Source organism: Lissotriton helveticus, chromosome 1_1, assembly GCF_964261635.1.
Source record: "Lissotriton helveticus chromosome 1_1, aLisHel1.1, whole genome shotgun sequence".
In the NCBI taxonomy this organism is placed as follows: Eukaryota; Metazoa; Chordata; class Amphibia; order Caudata; family Salamandridae; genus Lissotriton; species Lissotriton helveticus.
In genome coordinates this window covers 1,039,104,455-1,039,112,521 of record NC_136057.1, presented here as the reverse complement: position 1 = coordinate 1,039,112,521, position 8,067 = coordinate 1,039,104,455, and the positions used below count along the sequence as shown (strand labels likewise).

At 49.3% G+C, this 8,067-nt stretch overlaps 1 pseudogene; it reads left to right on the top strand.

Annotated features, from left to right (window-relative positions):
• The first annotated feature begins 7,547 nt into the window (after positions 1–7,547).
• LOC144763363 (large ribosomal subunit protein eL37-like) lies at positions 7,548–7,847 on the top strand (annotated as a pseudogene).
• The last annotated feature ends 220 nt before the right edge of the window (positions 7,848–8,067 follow it).

Genomic DNA, 8,067 nt, shown 5'->3' with positions numbered 1-8,067 from the left:
GCGCTTCCAAATTTTCAAAGCCCATGCAGATTGTAGCAACTAAACAATATGTAGGCATTATCGACAATGGCCAAACATGGAGCATGGATAGGTTAGTCAAAGCACCTCCGACCACTGATACACAAGCCCAGGGAATTCCATCCTGCTCAGGTCCTCACCAGAGCTCTACCCCCAGAGGCTCTGATAACCAAAGAATCCGCAGAGTTCCTGTTTGGCATCAGCACTTCAATACGAACAGATGATTCTGCTTGTTTTTATTTATGTTCTGTTGTATATATTTATTGTATCTCTGTTCACTGTCTCCTGTTATTTACCGAGCATAATGTATTATCGTTATAGATTTCGGAGGAGGGTAGATGTGTTATATCTTATGTTTATTGTATATTTTCCTTCCCCATGTTCCTGTAAGTTTTAAGGTATTGGACTTGGTTCTGCCTGCTTTATAACCCCCTTCACCTCCCTTGGTTCTTTCCTCTTCCTGGAGCTTGACTTAGAATGTTGATTGTAAGAGTATTCTAATGCTTCTGTGGCGGAGAGCAAAGGCTGGAAATAAACTCCTGAACTTGCATTGGCTGTTTGAGTAATTACTTCAGATACCCTCTACCTGCGAATTCCTCACCTCCTGAATATCCACCAGGTGTCAAATTAGGTCTTGAAAAGTTGAAACAGGTCTCCTGTGCCAGTAGGTGGTGCTCAACTCTATCTCGACAATGGGTTCCAACTCAGACATTGCATCATCCGAGCCATATAAGGACTAGTCCAGCGCTCTGTCAGTTTTTAGGTCTCGCTGAACCTACGCGCATGCGTTGTTCTGCGAGATTACAGTGGGCAAAACAGCTCTTGAAACCAGCAAAGATTGTCCCCAATGCATGTGAGTTACTCAAGCGCGACGCTTCTCCAACGCGCGCTTGAGCTCACTTCTTAATCACACCCCATATGGTGTTCCCTCCCACTTGCTTGCACATCAAAGGCTGATGCTCCCCCGCCAATGCGCTCCCGCCCCGCCCCCTCACAGCAATGCCAAGAGCTTGTTGTACTGTATTTCGGAGCGCGAGACCGTGGAGAGTTTGCTCTGTTTTCAGCCACATTGCAACACACATTTCAACATAGCCTGCATCCTAACAGAGCATCTTTCTGCAGTCTTGACTGATCAAACAAATATACCCTGGTGGAATGGGCGTGCACCCTACAGGAGGCTCATTTTTTGCTAAGGAATAACAAATTTCAATGTAAAGAACGACTCATCGGGAGATGGTTCGATTTTGCACGGCCCGACCCTTCTTGGCACCGACATAGCCAACAAAGAGTTGATCATCCACCCGGAATAGTTTTGTGCAATCCAGATAAAATGATAGCACACGTTTTGGATCCAGACGGTGGAGCCTCTCCTCCTCTTTAGAAGGATGCGGGGGCAGGAAGAAGGTTGGCAAAGTGATGATATGTCCTATGTGGAAAGAGGTAACCACTTTGGGAAGAAAAGAAGGTTGAGTTCGAAGGACAACCTTGTCCGGATGAACAGCAAGGAAAGGAGGTTTAGCAGAAAGAGCCTGAAGCTCACTCACCCTGCAAGCGGAGGTGATGGCAACCAGAAAAGCAGTCTTCAAAAGTCTGAGAGGACAATTATGTAGTGGCTTGAAAGGAGCACACAAGAGGTAGGTTAAGACCAGATTCAAGTCCTACTGGGCCATTACGAAAGGAATATGAGGAAAGAGGTGAGTAATGACCTTAAGAAATCTATTTACAGTAGGGGACCTGAAAAGAGAAGGCTTACAAGGAAGGCGAAGAAAGGCCAAAATGGTCGGTAGATAGCCTTTAAGGGTGCCCAGAGCAGAGCCCTGCTGGGCCAAAGAAAGAAGGAAGAGGAGAACCTCTAAAAGGGGATCAACAGCCTTTGCTATGCACCATACCACAAATTTGTTCCATCTACAGGTGTATACCGTTTTAGTGGAGGGACGCCTGGCTGCCAAGATGGCATTATAGACTTCGGGAGGAAGGTCAAAAGCTGTCGCCTCTCAATCTCCACGCAAGGAGGTGGAGGCTGGACAGGTTGGGGTGAAGTACCACCCCCCTGCAGCTTCAGCAGAAGAACCTCCTGAAGAGGCAGTCCGATCAGAGGATCGATGGACATGTTCAAGAGCTCGGGATACCAGACTCTTTGTGCCCAATCCAGAGCCACACGAATTACTTGGGCCAGTTGCGCTTGATCTTCTTCAGCCCTCTGGGCAGAAGTGGTATAGGCGGAAAGACATAGAAGACCGCAATTCCACTAGTGACGAAAAGCGTTGCAGAGCGAGTACCGCCTTGGAAATTCCAACGAGGAGAACTGCGGACATTGCACATTCTCTTTGGTGCCGAACAGTTCTAACCAAGGCTCTCCCCACTGCTGAAAGAGACCTTGCACCATCTCCAAGTGAAGACGCCATTCGTGATTCATAATACACCGGCGGCTGAGTTCGTCCGCCCTGGCATTCAGGGAACCTACCAGGTGATGAACCACCAGGGACATGCCCTGATGTTCCAGCCATGTCCAGAGGCGGAGAGACTCTTGACATAGGGTCACGACCCCACCCCGGCTGTTGCAGTACCACATGTCGGTGGTGTTGTCTGTGAACACCTGCACTGCCCTCCCTTTGACAGAAGGAATGCTTTTAGTGAAAGACGGCTCGCCCGGAGCTCCAGCAGGTTGATGTGGGGCCCGAACTCCGCCGGAGACCAGAGGCCTCTAATCTCTGCCTCTCTTATGTGGCTCACGCATCCCAGAAGTGACACATCTGTCACCACTGCGAAGTTCGGTTGGGAAAGGGAGAGGGATCTGCTGTCGACACAATCCTAGTTTGTTAGCCACCAATGCAATTGGTGTGCAGTGCCCTTCAAGATCTGGACGACATCGGAAAGATTCCCCATATGCTACGCTCACTGGAGCTTCAGGTCCCACTGCAGAGCCTGCATATGCCACCTGGCATAGTCCACCAGCAGGAGGCAGGAGGCCATGAGGCCCAGCAGCCTCAGGGTCACCCTCACTGAAACCCAGGATAGAGGCTGAAACATTGGTATCGTAGCATGAATATCCTGGACCCGCTGCTCGGGAGGATAGGTCAGAAACTGCGCTGTATCCAGAACTGCTCCGATGAAAAGGAGCTTCTGAGAGGAAATCATGTGTGACCAAGTCCTGGGCCAAAGTCAACATTTTGAACTTCTCCTTCCGGAGGAAGCGGTTGATGTCCCCGAGGTCCAAGACAGGACACAGGCCTTTGTGTTTCTTGGGCACCAGAAAGTAGTGGGAGTAGCAACCACTTCCTACTTCTGGCACAGGGACTCCCTCAATAGCGCCCTTGGCCAAGAGAGTCGCAACTTCCTGACTGAGAAGGGCCAAGTGATCCTCTGACATGCAATGGAGTGTTGGTGGCATGGAGGGAAGGGTAGTCTTGAAGGGGAGGGAGTAGCCCCTTCGACTATCTGCAAAACCTACCTGTTCGACGTCATGTTGTGCCAGTGGGGGAGGTGATGGCGGATCCTGCCGCCCACTGGCAACTTGTGGCCCTGAAACGTCAGACTAGGAAGGTTGGGAGGCTGCTGCAGAGAGGCCACTGGTGAACTGCCCACCCGCTGGTCCCCAGACCCACGACACTGGGTCTCACGTCGCAGACCACGCAGAGTCCGAGCAGCTTGCGCCAGCCTGTGGCCCTGGGTGGAATGTGGTGGGGCACCCCTTCCATAGCCACAAAAGGGGCAAAAGGCAGACTGCCCAGGGCGCGAAGTGCCAAGGCCCAAGGATCGGGCCGTAGCCCTAGAAGTGCTCGAGCGCGTTGTCTGCCTTGTCGCAAAACAGGCGACAGCCATCAAAGTGTATGTCCAAAAGGGTCGATTGGACATCCTTGGAGAAGCCAGTGGACCTCAGTCAGGTGTAGTGTCTCAGGGCTACCGACATAGAAATCATCCTGCCCAGTGAGTCTGCGGTGTCAAGCCCACAGCGGATGGCAAACTTTGCTGCGTCTCAACCCTCGACAAGCGCATGGGGGAGTACAGTCCGGGACTACTCTGAGCACTGTGGCAGCACTTGTGTGGCCGTGTCCCACACAGAGTGGGAATAACTGCCCAACAGACATGCGGTGTTCACCGACCGCATTCCTAAGCTGGCGGAAGAAAACATCTTCCCAAGATGGTCCAGCTTCTTGGATTCCCTATCTGGGGGAGCAGTAGGGAACGCGCCTTTCGAGGTTGAGGCCTTGCCCACCAAGCTCAGGGGTGGGGTACTGGGAGAGGAAAAGTGGGTCACCCGGAGCTGGGCGGTGGTGTTCACAGGAGCCCCTATGCAGAGCTTGGACCAAGTGCCCAGTAGGATGTCCATGAGGACTTCATTGAAAGTCAGTAGGGGCTCTGACAAGGGTGCTGCTGGCTGAAGCACCTCAGTCAGGAGGTTAGTCCTGACTACCACCGTAGGAAGCTCAAGGCCCAAGGCCCCAGCCGCCCTATGCAACACTACAGCGTAGGAGGCTCCCTCCTCTGTACCCACAGTAGGGGGAGAAAGCATACCAGTATCTGGGGATGTATCAAGACCACTGTCTTCACCCAACTCCTCAGCAGTCCGGTTCCTCTAGCTGGTCTGCCAAAGAGTCAACAGACCCGCTTCCCAGTCCTCCTCAGCCTCACCTGGCTGCCACTCAAGGTGAAAAGGAACGCCAGGAATGAACATGTTAGAAAAGTAACCCCAGGCGTCAGTACAGACGCCGGACTGGCTCAGTGTCCATATCGAGGGGGAGGCCGGGGTAGACGCCAGCTAGGGACACAACTGGCGTCGGACGCAGTGTAGGTGTCGTAAAAGAAATCGGCACCTGGGGAGGTGTTGTATGGTCAACCAGTGCCGATCCGGATCCAGGTCTGGTTCCTGGAAGCCCTGTGGCACTGGGCCGATGCCACCAGCATCAAAGGCCTAGAGCCCCCAGCCGAGTTCGCGGGGCCCTAAGGCGCGTCAGTGGAGTCGGGCTGCCCAAAGAAAGAGTGGAGAGCTTCATAAAATGCACAAAGCTCGGCAGGGGATGCTCCTGCTCCCAGGAAGGGAGGTAAAGTCCACACAGCTGGCTCCACAGGCGGAGCCGAAGGACGACGACCTTCCACGTCCCATCAGCCGACAGACGAGTAAAAGGCGAAGAGCGATGGTGCTTCTTCGCCTTCTTGTGCTTCGACTTACCCGAAGACTTAGATGATGAATGGTGGTGGTGACTCGGCGACCAGTCCTGCGACCTCCCTCTCGTCGGGGACCTCGAGCAGCACTGAGCCAACTGACAGGCCTCCAGAAGCTTTCAGGACCGTTCCCGCAAAGACTTCGGATTTATGGCCCAACAGATGGAGCACGACTTCGGGTCGTGATCGCGCTTCAGACACCAGAGGCACACGCAGTGTGGGTCTGTGACCGACATCAATATGTGACAGGAGTCGCAAGGTGTGAAGCTGGTACGTAGATATGGCATCCCTACGGGCACCAGGAGTCGAACGACTCGAAAAAAGATGTCTACAAAAGTTAAAAAAAACTTTAGTCCAACAGTGACTAAGGGTACCGCTCTCACCTGATCTGTGCAGGCTGGCGCGGAGAAATATTTAACAGATGTCATGCGCAAGGGCGGCATCTAAGTAGATACCACAACGTTATTCCGTCGATCACAATCGCCAACGACCGACACCACCTATCGACACACAGGGGTACTGCTGAAGAAAAAGTTCTCAGGATCCAGTCAGACGCCTGGGGGTAATTTCTAAGGTAAGGAATCTATAACTAATAGTCTCAATCAGATTGTGGATGTAGAGACTCTTTTCATTGGTCTACCACCTTCCTTGGATTTGAAGGAGGTGTAAATGGCTTCCTCAGACCTCCATTAAAGCGTCAATGGTGATGCTGAAATTCGGTACTAGTGGCAGGAATGTGAGGCGCAGAGAAATGTGGCCTGTGAGACCACCATGCCAGCATGGGTACCATTTGTGAGATAATAGAAATCAAGTCCTGGAAGGACCCTTCCGACTGTGTCCATTAGAGTTGCAGCTCCATTTGCAACATTCTCATTTAGAGGCGTGCCAACGGTACCAAGTATAAAGCAGAAGAGATCATGGCTAGGAGTGACTTGAACAGCCTCACAGAAACTCATTGTTTTCTTGCAATTTTTGAGACAAGTGCGATAGCCTCCCTTGTCTGTCCTGTGAGAGGAAGGCTTTGTTTTGTATCGTGTCCAGTTCGGCTCAGAGAAATGACATAGCTTGACTGGGACTGGTGGAGGAATTTCAGCAATTTACTATGAGGCCCAGTTCGTGAAAAAGAGGTAGAGAGGTCTTTGTTGCTCTGGCAGCTTTTCCTGGGTTTGAAACTTTTAGCAACCAGTCTAGGTAAGGGACAACCTGATGACCTTGCTTCCTGAGTGCTGCTTCTACCTGGGCCATGCACTTGATGAATATACAAGGTGCAAACTTTAGGCTAAAGGGAAGGACCTTGAATTGGTAATGGGTACCAGCTACTGTGAAACGAAGATATTTGCAATGCTTGGGATGGATGGGGATATGGAAGTATGCGCCTTCCAGCTCTAGGGATGTCATGAAATCTTCACTGTTGAGACGATGAAAAATGTTGGAGAGAGTGATCATCTGGAAACATTGCTTGCGGAGGTATTTGTAAAGCTTTCTGAGATTTAGGATTGGTCTCCACTCTCCTGATTTCTTAAGAACAAGTACAAGCATTTACAATGCAATAGGTCTCGCAGGATTAAAGTTTGAGTTACTGGCACTGTAAATAACAATGCTTTGCATACATTTTTTTTTTGGGCTGTACACGACTTATGTCAGGATAATTTGTATTACGCACTTGCAGAGCATGAATAAAAAGAAAATATGAAAAGTTTCCTCCTTTTATTTGATATACTGATATTTATGATGTCCTATACATTATACTGATTGGGTGCTTATGGTTTTTAATGCATTTCAATAGTGAGAACTTGATGCATAATAGAATTTGATGTATTTTGTTATATTGGGAATAACAAGTTAGAACTAAAACGTCTGTTTGTGTGCTGCTCCATCTTGTGAAATTGATTATGATACTGCCCAGTCACACCTTGAAAGCTTTCAAGTTCAAATTTATACGAGGCAACAACACTTTGGTAGAGTGATCAAGTTCCACAAAAATACGTCAGTAGGGTGAATTCTGGTGGCAGAGTAGTGGGATTAGGCTGTTCAGTGATATTTTCAAACACTCTAGGAAATACATAGGCAGAATGAGACCACAACACATTATCTTGCATTTGTGCTGTGGCAATGCCTTCTTGAGCTGCAAAGCGGAGTTCAATATATGCAAGAAGATACAAAAAATAAATATTATCTACACCCGATGTTAGGAGTCCGTCAGATAATTCCTACCATCTTTCATTCTAAACCTTACAGACCATATCCATGACTGCTTTTTTCACTCAATACAATATGGAACCATTATAAAATTCAAGGCAGAAGGAGCAAGGGTCAGAACTGCTCATGAGATAATTTGCTAATATCGTATCGGCCATTGTGGCAAGATGACGAAGGGTATGTCATCATTTGGCAAACGCTGAAACAAGACGCACACACTGTGTCGTCGATGTGGATCAAAGGCGTACCATCTCCAGAAATGTACCTGTGGCAAGTGCAGATATCCCGCTAAGCGCAAGAGAAAGTATAACTGGAGTGTGAAGGCTAAGAGACGCAACACCACAGGTACCGGCCATATGAGACACTTGAAGGTTGTCTACTGTAGATTCTGGAATGGATTCCGTGAGGGCACAACACCAAAACCAAAGACAGCTTTTGCAGCATCCAGTTTCTCAAATATTTTGTAAAATAATTTGCTAATATCCTGGAGTGTTGCAGGTAGAACTTTTGATTACACACAACAGCTATCTTTGGATTGCACAAACAACAGACAAGGACACATGGTTTCTGCTGTACTCAAGTTTTATCAAAACTGACCAATCCCATTCACATAGTCACACTTTATGAGTTTGTTAAGGGTTCTGTAAAGCGCACAAATAACCTAAAAGATGTCCTAATGTTAAACTA